The sequence below is a fragment of the Phyllobates terribilis genome, unplaced genomic scaffold (assembly GCF_046119375.1).
Source record: "Phyllobates terribilis strain yellow unplaced genomic scaffold, ASM4611937v1 Scaffold_252__1_contigs__length_2834547, whole genome shotgun sequence".
Lineage (NCBI taxonomy): Eukaryota > Metazoa > Chordata > Amphibia > Anura > Dendrobatidae > Phyllobates > Phyllobates terribilis.
Window position 1 is genome coordinate 1506481 of NW_027363012.1, and position 11011 is coordinate 1517491.

The following is an 11011-nucleotide window of genomic DNA, read 5'->3' on the forward strand; positions in this document are numbered from 1 at the left end:
TTATTTTACAGTGTTGCTAGTTAATTTTACTAAATTTCTACAAGTTGGAAAACCCCTTTAAATATTCTCATGGAAAACCTAAGGGCTGGTTCAAAATATTTTGTTTGACTCTTTTTAATGTATGGGCCAGTAAAACCTATCAATTACGTTAAATGGAAGCTTTGATGGATACCTGACAGTGGCATCCATCACCCATGGACCATAAAGGTATTCGCTTAACAGATACAAGTGCTTCTCACTAAATTAGAATATCATCAAAAAGTTAATTTATTTCAGTTCTTCAATACAAAAAGTGAAACTCATATATTATAGCGGGGCTCCTTTTGCATCAATTACTGCATCAATGCGGCATGGCATGGAGGCGGTCAGCCTGTGGCACTGCTGAAGTGTTATGGAAGCCCAGGTGGTTTTGATAGCAGCCTTCAGCTCGTCTACATTGTTGGGTCTGGTGTCTCTCATCTTCCTCTTGACAATACCCCATAGATTCTCTTAAGGTCAGGCGAGTTTGCCGGCCAATCAAGCACAGTGATACTGTTGTTTTTAAACCAGGTATTGGTACTTTTGGCCGTGTGGACAGGTGCCAAGTCCTGCTGGAGAATGAAATTTCCATCTCCAAAAAGCTTGTTGGCAGAGGTAAGCATGAAGTGCTCTAAAATTTCCTGTTAAACGGCTGCGCTGACTTTGGTCTTGATAAAACACAGTGGACCTACACCAGCAGATGACATGGCTGCCCAAACCATCACTGATTGTGGAAACTTCACACTAGACCTCCAGCAGCTTGGATTGTGGCCTCTCCACTCTTCCTCCAGACTCTGGGTCCTTGATTTCCAAATGAAATGCAAAATTTACTTTCATCTGAAAACAACACATTGGACCACTGAGCAACAGTCCAGGTCTTTTTCTCCTTGGCCCAGGTAAGACGCTTCTGGCATTGTTTATTGGTCATGAGCGGCTTGACACAAGGAATGCGACACTTGTAGCCCATGTCCTTGATACGTCTGTGTGTGGTGGCTCTTGTAACAATGACACCAGCAGCAGTCCACTCCTTGTGAATCTCCCCCAAATTTTCTAATGGCCTTTTCTTAACAATCCTTTCAAAGCTGCGGTTATCCTGGTTGCTTGTGCACCTTTTTCTACCACATTTTTTCCTTCTACTCAACTTTCCATTAATAGACACAGCACCCTGTGAACAACCAGCTTCGTTAGCAATGACCTTTTGTGGCTTACCCTCATTATGGAGTGTGTCAATGACTGCCTTCTGGACATCTGTCAAGTCAGCAGTCTTCCCCATGATTGTGGAGCCTACAGAAACAGACTAAGGGACCTTTTTAAACGCTTAGGAAGCCTTTGCAGGTGTTTTTTGTTAAGTATTCTTTACTGAGATAATGACTTTTGTGTTTTCATTGGCTGTAAGCCATAATCATCAACATTAACAGAAATAAACACTTGAAATAGATCACTCTGTTTGTAATGACTCTATATAATATATGAGTTTCACGTTTTGTATTGAAGAACTGAAATAAATTAACTTTTTGATGATATTCGAATTTAGCGCGAAGCACTTGTATATCAGTATAACCTATTGAAAAGTTCAGGATGTATCCCTGTAACAAATGCGTGTGATGGATGGCAAACAATGGTATCCATAACTCACAGACCTACATGTTAAAAAAGTGTAAATTTAAAATATATGTTTATACTGTATTAAATGATGGAATAGTGTGTTCTACTAGCTATCCCATACTTTTTTTTCAGAATAGTAACATATACTGGACAAATAGACGGCAAAAAGACGTATTTAGAGAGGTTTGAAAAATTGGCTGAAAAAGCACTCATGAAAATATTATTATTATTTATTTATAGCGCCATTGATACTGTACATAAGGATGTACATGGTGCTGTACATAAGGAGGGGTTACATACCAAATACAGATATCACTTACAGTAAACAAACTAACAATGATAGACTGGTACAGAGGGAAGAGGACCCTGCCCTTGCGGGCTTACATTCTACAGGAATGGGGAAGAAGACAGTAGGTTGGGTTGTTGCGGTGGCTCCAGTGTTGTTGAGGTGGCAGCAGGCAAGGTCATGGCAGGCTGTAAGCTTGTTTGAAGAGATGGGTTTTCAGGTTCCGTCTGAAGGATCCAAGTGTGGAGGATAATCAGATGTGTTGAAGCACAGAATTCCATAGGATGGGGGATATTCGGGAGAAATCTTGGAGGCCATTGGGCGAGGAGCGAATAAGTGTGGAGGAGAGAAGGAGTTCTTGGGAGGACCGGAGATTACCGGGGTGAGGAAGTAGTGTGGGAGTGGGAGACGCTGAATGTGCGGTTAGAAAGGTATGAGGACATCCAGGATGGGGCAAGATTTTTGACGCCAAAGCAAGAGAGGATCTGTAGTAGGAGTCAGTGGTCAACTGTGTTTAAAGCAGAGGACAGGTCAAGAAGAAGGAGTACAGAGAATTGTCTGTTAGCTTTGGCTGTAAGTAAGTCATTGGTGATTTTGGTAAGGGCAGTTTCAGTGGAATGATGGGGGCGGAAGCCGGATTGTCGGTTGTCGAAGAGAGAGTTAGATGAGAAGTAAGAGGAAAGTTCAGTGTGAACATGTTGCTCAAGGAGTTTGGAGGCAAATGGGAGCAGCGATATGGGGCGGTAGCTGGACAAGGCGGTTGGCTCGAGGGATGGCTTTTTGAGGATGGGCGTGATTGTGGCATGTTTGAAGGCAGCAGGGAAGGTGCCAGAAGTTAGTGATAGGTTGAAGAGATGAGTAAGGGATGGGATAAATGGTGGGGTGAGGTTGGGGAGGAGGTGGGATGGGATGGGGTCGAGTGCACAAGTGGTGAGGTGTGATTTGGAGAGGAGACGAGTAAGGTCTCCTTCCGTGATGTTGTGAAGGTAGGTTATGGGGGAAGGGCAATGGTCTGGAAAACAAAGGGGTTGTGGTGGTTGGGCAGTATAGACTTGCCTTGTTTGGTCAATCTTGTTTTTGAAGTGTGTGGCAAACTCCTCAACAGAGATGACAGCGGTCGGAGGGGGCAGTGGGGGGTGGAGGAGAGATTTAAAAGTGTTGAATAGCTGTTTGGGGTTGTAGGATAAGCAAGATATGAGGGTTGTGAAGTAGGCATGTTTAGCAGAGGTGAGGGCTGATTTGAATGCAAGTGTTGCTTGTTTGAATGTAGTCATCTTGAGAATGTGTTTTCTGCAACCCTGGATGCTTGTCGAAGCTGTTTAGTGAGGTTGTTGTGCCAGGGTTGCCTATTGACTCGTCGTGCTCTGCCATGCATAAGAGGGGCGACCGAGTCAATAGCTGATGCAAGAGTGGCATTGTAGAAAGCAGTGGCGCTGTCTGTGTCGTGGAGTGAAGATATGGATGTCAGTGGTAGAATAGAGTCAGAGAGTGTGTGAGTGTCTAGATGTGCAAGGTCTCTGCGGGGGTGTGCTAGTTGCTGGACATGGGTGACAGGTGAGGAGGACAGGGATGACAACATGAGTAGATGGTGGTCAGATAAGGGTAGTGGGGAGGTTGTAAGGATATATAGGGAGCAGAGTCGGGTGAAGATGAGGTCTAGTGTGTGTCCGTCTGTGTGGGTGGCTGAGGAGGACCACTGAGTAATTCCAAAGGATGAAGTAAGCCACAGGAGTTTGGATGCTGCTGGCTGGTGAGTGTCAGTGGGGATGTTGAAATCGTCCATGATGATTGTGGGAATGTCAGCAGAGATAAAGTAAAGAAGCTAGGTGGAGAATTGGTCAATAAAGGCAGTGACCGGGCCTGGAGGTCGGTATATGACAGCCACTTGGAGGTTGGAGGGAGAGTAAATGCGGACAGAGTGGACTTCAAAAGAAGGTAGAAAAAGAGAGGGTAGAGATGGGATAGGGCTAAAGGTGCAGTTGGTAGAATGGAGTAGACCCACTCCTCCACCATGTCTGTTACCAGGGCGAGGAGTGTGGGTGAAGTGGAGGCCACCGTAACACAGCGCAGCAGGGGAGGCAGTGTCAGAGGGTGTCAACCATGTCTCTGTGATGCCCAGGAAAGAGAGATTGTGATAGGTAAAGAGGTCATGGACAAAATGGAGCTTGTTGCAGACAGAGCAGGCATTCCAGAGTGCTCCAGAGAGAGGGAGCAGGGGGATGGGCGTCAGGGGCATGGAAATGACGAAGAAGGGTAAAAAAAAAAAAAGATGCTTCAGGATAAAAATAACTCAGACTTTTCCTGAAGCGTCTTCCTCTTGAAAAACTCGGTGGACTTGCCCCTCCTTCCCAAAAAATACATCATGTGCATTACCCTAGAGTACACTAAACTTTGGCCGACAGCCTAAAATGCAAGGTTAAAAAATAATGCACTAAACTACAATGAAGTAGTCGGCAGTCGGCACATCTCCTCCAGGAAACTTAAAAGCCTCTTTTAGCAAACATCAATGACGCTTCTTACTTCAACTGACTCTGTCATTTTACCACAGAAGTACACAAACGTGATACAAATCCTGATACATTCATGTGCTGACATGTCACCTATGTAGTAACTGTTCTCTCCTCTGTGACAGATGCTGGCTAGGGAGGAGTATGGCGCCGGAGTGGACTGGTACGCGCTTGGCCTCATCATAAATGAGATGGTTACCGGTGAGTGCACTTACCATCCTGCACTATTTGATACATCTTCCTCCGGCGCTGAAGACATCATTAGAGAGGTGAGAACGATACGGATATTGGATTTACTACTTAGTAATGTACTGCCATGGTAAATGTACTGAAGCCGCACAGAATAGGCCAATGTACTCTTAATTTTTCCCTTTCTAACCAGCAATGAATCCATTTGAGGATCTACATGAGTACTTGTTTTGCTGGGTAGAAGTGTTTATTCACTGAGCCTTGCTATCATGGATCTACTAGCAGTCTACAGTCAGTTGGACCTAAGGGCTCTTTCACACGTCCTGATATTTCTGGTCCCGGAGATATGCGTGTCCTTGTGCACCTGTGTGGCACACGTGTGACGCTCATGTGCCACCCGTGTGGCGCATCAGTAGCACACGCACCGGAATTTGGGAATCAGCGGTACAGTTAGCACTGTTTGCAAGCACCGGGCGCTGAACACTGCCCTCATCATAGTCCCCTGCCGACGCTGCGATCGGCACCAGCAGGACATAATGATGAGAGTAGTAGCAGAGGAGCAGGGGAGAATGACTCCTGCAGCGAGCAGGCCCCAGAGCTGCGCTGAGCTCAGTGACTGACAGGACACCGCTCACTGAGCACAGCTCCTCTGCTGAGCAGTCGTGTGGATTACAGCGGGGGACACTTAGGACAGGTGAGTATAAGGATTTTTTAAATTTTATTCTTATTTTTACAGGTGGAGACACCGGGAGCAGAATTCTACTCTCATCACTATCCCCTGCTGGTGCTGATCGCTGCGCCGGCAGGGAACTATGATGAGGACAGCATTCAGCACCCGGCATTTGGGATTAGCTCTAACTGTACCGCTGATTCCCAAGCCCGGAACATATCACACGGATGGCATCTATGTGCGGTACATGTTTACACAGACCCATTGACTTGAATGGGTCCGTGTGATCCGTGCTGCCGGCTGGCAAAAACTGGCATGTCTGTGTGGATCACACAGACACACAGTCCGTGGAAACACACTGACATGTGCGCAGACCCATTCATTTGAATGGGTCTACGTGTGTCAGTGTCTCCGGTACGTGTGGAAACTGTCACCACACATACCGGACACACAGACGTGTGAAAGAGCCCTAGGGTCTAACGTTGCACTACAGAAGTCCTGTAGAATTGTTCTGTTATAAGATTTTTTACCTGCACTGATTGACTATTAAGCATATTTTTCATTTCCAGCTCCTCCAGAGAGATCCCGCCAAGCGCTTAGGAGTCCACAGAAACATCAGAGATCATCCCTTTTTCCAGCATATTGACTGGGTCTCTGTGGAAGCCCTTCAGATGCCCCCACCACACATCCCTGTAGTAAGTAAATGGACAGAAATTGTATCCAGGTCAGGGTGAACTTTTTACTATGTAATCTGTGGACAGCATGAGGAAGAGGTTAAATCACAGATTTCAATGATATGTCACCTGTAATGCTGTGTGCTGTTGTTTACTTACACTGAAAGTTTTATCACCTGGTGATTATCATTGCCAGGACTACAACAGCACATGCTTGCTAGTCCGACTCCGCCTCCTCCTGTGTTAAGCAGCTCAATGTCAATGGACTGTTTACATGCACAGCCTAGTGTGGGCGGGGTTAGCTTTCTCAACTCTGCTACATTGCTAAATCTAAGAACTCTGTATCAGAACCACTGCACAAAGTAAACTAAGTGATACATTGTTGGATTCAGGGTCTCTTTATCTACATCATGCTGCTCTCAGATAAGGTAGCAAAAACCTGGTGACATATTGCCTTTAATAGATTTACTATTACATATTATAGAAAATGATACAAGGGTAGCATAGATGTATTTATCTCTGTAAAACTATTCAAGCACCAGATTTTTCTAAAGGCCATGCACCTTGTCATAAATTTGGTGCATTTTACTCCAATACACATTAAACTATTGTTGGCCAAACCCACCGATAACGATAGATTCTACCAACAGTCTAATCTGTATAGGAACCCCCGGACAATTGATTTTTGCGGGAGTTAAGTATCTGACATGTCCAATTCAGGGTTGCCAATCCTTTTGTTCTCATTGAGATAAACCACCTATAGGCATGTCTGGCAGCAGCTCTCACATAGGGAACACCGGAGAGCTCGGTTAAGCGAGGGCCGACATAGTAGCTGGCCAAATATCTGGTGGCGACTTATCTCAGTAAGAACAAAAGGATTGGCAGTCTGAAATTGTACAGCCATCTAATGTTTAAGAAGAGTAAGACTAGTGAATGCAACGCCCAATATATTCTTCTTTAACCATTGTACATAAGAGAAAGTGCTCATGGATAAGGTCGAATTACAGCTCGAATTTGTACAAAACTGTAATAGGTCTCCCAGAAAAGTCTATATATGAGCATGAGCAGTCTTCTCAATCCTCATATACCTCGAGGAGGCATATAGAGGCTTCTGCTGTCCGAATTAGTAGGAATCTGAAAGAAAAAAAATGATGCCAAGTGCCATCGGATTGTGAATTTAATGCCCCTCCATAATTGATTGTGCACAGGGTCTGTACAGAGCACCCGGGTTTGATGCATTTAGCTTGAGCTCTTATGTTCATACACCAACAATCTTTAACGTCATCCTGCATACATTAATGTTTGCTAGCATGAGCTTTGTATGACGGCACACTGGATTAGTGGGTGAGCAGCCTAAAAGGCGGTAATTTGCCAGCCAACAAACGAACCTGGCATAAATGTTTCCCATGAAGATCACCAATCTCACATGACAGAAATATTACAGTATATTACCGATGGAACCTCCCATGATTAGGTAATAAACCAAATATAGTCAATTGCTGTATTGATTCTCATGCTAATTGCAGTACATTGACCAGAAAACCAATATGTAGGATTACTTGGGAATAAAATATACACAAATGAAGAGCAAAGATTGTGACTTTATTTAATGTGATAAGTCATCATCCTTAAATACTAATCTTCTGTTGTGTTTCATCCAGACATCTGAACCTCATCACCGCCGCAAAAGGTTCCATCTAGGCAAGTTGGAGGCAGCAGAGGCCACAATGTCATCGATCCCCCCAGACAAACAGGCTGCATTCAGAGGGTTTTCATTTGTCAGCTAGAAAACCCTTGAAGACTCACGTGTCATCAGAGATAGTGCCCTCTTGAGTCCCTGGAAGAAGAACAGAAGGAAATGAAGATCATCAGAATATAGGAAGATTGAAGTATGGATCCCAGGATTGGCACTGGCTACAGGGCGACGTGGAGTAAGAAGATGTCTCCAATATCCATCAGGCACTTAACCTCGGGAGGAGCGAAGATGCAACCAGCAAGATGGAGGAGCCAAGAGATGCTTGGTAAGTAGAAGTGCAATAACACCTGCACTTCACCTCGGTCATAGGCATTTAGAACCGGTGACTGCATTTCCTCTCGCCCATCATAGCAGCAGATTATGGTGCTGTCCTGAGCTGAGACAGGCCGGCTATTAAGGGGTGGAAGGAGGCCGGACTTTTTTTTTTTTAATGCCTATGACAATTTTTAAATATACCGGTAATTTAAATTCCTCATATTCGTGACAGCAATGACACGGGCTGTGAGGAATAAGGTGTGAGATGGCCGGCTATTAAGGGGTGGAAGGAGGCCGGATTTTTTTTTTTTTTAAATCATAGCATTTAAAGCTATATTGCTTTGCTATGTAAAATAATTATATTTACCGGTGACTACCGATGACTATAGTTATACTTTTCCCCCTCCTCCATAACAACTCATTGAGCTGTTCTGGATGATGGGGAAATAAGGTGTGAGATGGCCGGCTATTAAGGGGTGGAAGGAGGCCGGATTTTTTTTTTTTTTTAAATCATAGCATTTAAAGCTATATTGCTTTGCTATGTAAAATAATTATATTTACCGGTGACTACCGATGACTATAGTTATACTTTTCCCCCTCCTCCATAACAACTCATTGAGCTGTTCTGGGTGACGGGGAAATAAGGTGTGAGATGGCTGGCTATTAAGGGGTGGAAGGAGGCCAGTTTTTTTTTTTTTTTTTTTTTTTTTTAAATCATAGCATTTAAAGCTATATTGCTTTGCTATGTAAAATAATTATATTTACCGGTGACTACCGGTGACTATAATTACCCTTTTCCCCCTCCTCCATAACAACTCATTGAGCTGTTCTGGGTGACGGGGAAATAAGGTGTGAGATGGCCGGCTATTAAGGGGTGGAAGGAGGCCGGATTTTTATTTTTTATTTTTAAATCATAGCATTTAAAGCTATATTGCTTTGCTATGTAAAATAATTATATTTACCGGTGACTACCGATGACTATAGTTATACTTTTCCCCCTCCTCCATAACAACTCATTGAGCTGTTCTGGGTGACGGGGAAATAAGGTGTGAGATGGCCGGCTATTAAGGGGTGGAAGGAGGCCAGTTTTTTTTTTTTAAATCATAGCATTTAAAGCTATATTGCTTTGTTATGTAAAATAATTATATTTACCGGTGACTACCGATGACTATAGTTATACTTTTCCCCCTCCTCCATAACAACTCATTGAGCTGTTCTGGGTGACGGGGAAATAAGGTGTGAGATGGCTGGCTATTAAGGGGTGGAAGGAGGCCGGAGTTTTTATTTTTTTTTTTTCTATTGCTATTGCATGTCCATGTACATGTCTTTGGAATTCCTCATATTCAAGAAAGTAATGACATGAGCTATAAGGAACATAGTGTGAGGCAGACACCGCCCTAGGTCATAGGTGTATAATACCACCAATACCACCATACTGGATAACACTCCCCCCCCCCCCCCGACTTTGGGAAGAATGAAGATGGATGCTGCAAGATGAAGAAGCCCGCAGATTAGTGATGGGTCGTTCACAAACGAACTGAAACAAACTGACGGCTTCCTGCTGTGAACGATGGGGGTCAGCCCCCCAGTGAGAGCCACTATATTCTCTGAATGGCTCTAACTGGGTGTTAAATTCCAGTGTTCAGGGGTCGTAACTCCCACCCAGACCAAATTCTGCCCACTCATCAATTTAATTGGTCAACTGCAAGTAGGCAGAGTTTCAGCCTCATTAACATCATCTTAAATATGTGTTCACCTATTGTAAACACATATTTAATAGGGATCGGTTTAGGATCCAAAAGAGCTGGCTGTTTTTGGTGAGCAGAGCCAGGAGAGACAGATCGCCAAAAAGAGCCAGACTGTCCATCACTACTGCAGATGCACTGTGGGTAAATGGAAGTACAAGAATACCTGTTATAGGCATTTGTAACCAGTGATTCCTTTTCCTCTAACCTACAATAGTAGTAGTCTGCATCATTTCCCAGAGATGTTGACTGTTAGGGTATGTGCACACCGCCTCATTTTCAGGCATATTCTGCCATGAACCCACCTGAAAAAACACTTAAAAAACATAAAAAAGAATGAATATATGCACAGTAATGTCAAAACGACTTGCTGTGCATATATTTCATTTCTTGTCTCTTCTGTTAAGCACTTCAGGCTTCGAAAGCAACTAAAAGAAATGACCGTTCCAATCTTAAGCTTCCACTATTTTATCTATCCACACAGCCAGGGTTTTCCAGAAGCGTCTTTCTATAGAAAAAAAATAAGTGGATAGCCGATGTATAAAAGACTGCACATGCACATACCCCTATGTCACGTGCACACGTTGAGTATTTGGTGAGTTCTTTACATCAATATATGTAAGCCAAAACCAGGAGTGGAACAATCAGAGGAAAAGTATAATAGGACCATGTCACCACCTCTAGATTTATCACCCACTCCTGGTTTTGGCTTACAAATACTGATGTAAAAAACTCACCAAATACTCAATGTGTGTACGTGGCCTAATACAGGCAGCATCTGACTGTAACAGCAGCAGGCAGAGCTAAGCTCCACTCACTGCTGTTAATCCCTTAAATGCTGCTATCAATCTCATTTTTAAAGCGCAGTCTGGGGGGCACACCTTGCCCCTTCCTCCAGTAATGCAGGGTGCCGATGGTTTGTCATGGCTGCCGCTGGCCTGTTGAAGGCCCTGGAGCCTGTTCTGACGGCGCTCCATTGAAGATCAGCCTGTGGTGTGATTTTTACTACATATTGCAATATTGTGGTTTAGCATAGCATAGAATATAGCATAAGGATAATAGATTAGCATGTAAGATAGGAAATGGTTAAGGTTAGGTTTAGCCCAGTGGGAGGGCACTAGTGCTGATAAGAAGGGGGGCACTTCCTGGTTAGAGGGGATTCAGTGTCTGCCAGTGAAGGGTAGAAGAGAATTCAAGTTCAGGTGGGGTGGTGGGTTGCTAGGGGCAGCATGGGCCAAATGTTCTGTACAGTGGGAGGCCAAATGGAGATCCGTGATGGCCATTCCAACAGCACCTGGAGCCTATG

At 44.2% G+C, this 11011-nt stretch overlaps 1 long non-coding RNA gene across 1 annotated transcript; it reads left to right on the forward strand.

Annotated features, from left to right (window-relative positions):
- The first annotated feature begins 4542 nt into the window (after positions 1–4542).
- On the forward strand, positions 4543–7939 carry LOC141218952 (uncharacterized). The gene is made up of 3 exons (XR_012287588.1): positions 4543–4685; positions 5845–5970; positions 7611–7939. It is a non-coding gene; the product is annotated as an uncharacterized lncRNA (long non-coding RNA).
- The last annotated feature ends 3072 nt before the right edge of the window (positions 7940–11011 follow it).